Raw genomic sequence first — 1,276 nt, 5'->3', positions numbered from 1 at the left:
TAAATAATTCCTAATTGAATACATGTTGTATGCCACCAACTTACACTTAAACATTATAATTTATTTTTTTTATAAATATTCTACATAAACCTTTGCGTTTATGTTTTTAGAACGATCTTCAAATACCAGAGCACGTGAAACACCAAAAATATCCGTTTTTCATAAAAATTTAATAAGCTCGACATTTGTCGATGCGTATAGTTTTTAAATTTATTATAGGATCAGGTTTTACTAAATAATAATTATACTATAGCGCAATTTTAAGTGAAATTAATTATATTTTCAATTTATATATTACTCCAAGTTTTATTTTCGCGAAAAACCGAGATGTTGGTACTAAATTTTGGAGGATTGGTATTAATGCATAATGATTTATATGTAAATATAAAAAATTCTCGAAACATAATACTTAAAATATTACAGCTGAATTTTATAAATTTTTTCCTGCTAGACGAAGCCATGTTGGTTTCATAACCTATATTAATTATTAGAGATTTTATTGTTGTGGGTCAAACATAATCATATATTTGAATAAGAAAAAGGATTGTGGTTTTTGATATATACAGCGTCAAAACATGCGCAAAAAAATTTATAGCCAGTTTTATCTAATCAGTGACTTTAATTACAAATAAAACGAAAGAATCTATAATAAAACATCAAAATCATACATTTGAAACCAACCAGAAATGCTTATTCATACTGTTATTTAATCAAAATAAGTATAGGTGACATATAGATTTATTATGCATAAGTTTTCGGTTTATGATAAATACATTACGAAATCTGTTTCAAACTTTAATATTTTATAATCCAATGAATAATTGCCTTTAATTTATAATTTTGTTGACATTTTAGAAATTTAACTAATCTTCTAATATAATTTATAATTAGAAGCAATTATGACTAAGCAACAAATCTCTTGATTGGTGGCATATTGTTGGTAAATTTTTTTTTGCAATTTACGTTTTATATTATTAATATATATCCAATGGATATACATATGTTTTTAATCAAAACAAAAAGAAATTTTCATTAGATCTAAATATCATATATATTTAAGCTCTATAGGTTGCCGCATAAGAATTTACTAGGATAATATTTAAGACGGGTATTGAAATAAGTTGAAAATTGAAAAAATAGCTATATTATAATATGATTATTTATCTTATATCCGTTTAAAATAAAAAAATATGGTGTAAAAAAAGGTTAGAACTAATTCAATGAGCATATATGCAAATAATAAACACATAATCCTGACTTATTTCAGTACTATAGA

Source organism: Rhyacophila brunnea, unplaced genomic scaffold (genome assembly GCF_057557595.1).
Source record: "Rhyacophila brunnea isolate RB1 unplaced genomic scaffold, BYU_Rbru_1.0 scaffold_80, whole genome shotgun sequence".
Taxonomy (NCBI): domain Eukaryota; kingdom Metazoa; phylum Arthropoda; class Insecta; order Trichoptera; family Rhyacophilidae; genus Rhyacophila; species Rhyacophila brunnea.
Note: the sequence above shows the minus strand (reverse complement) of the source record.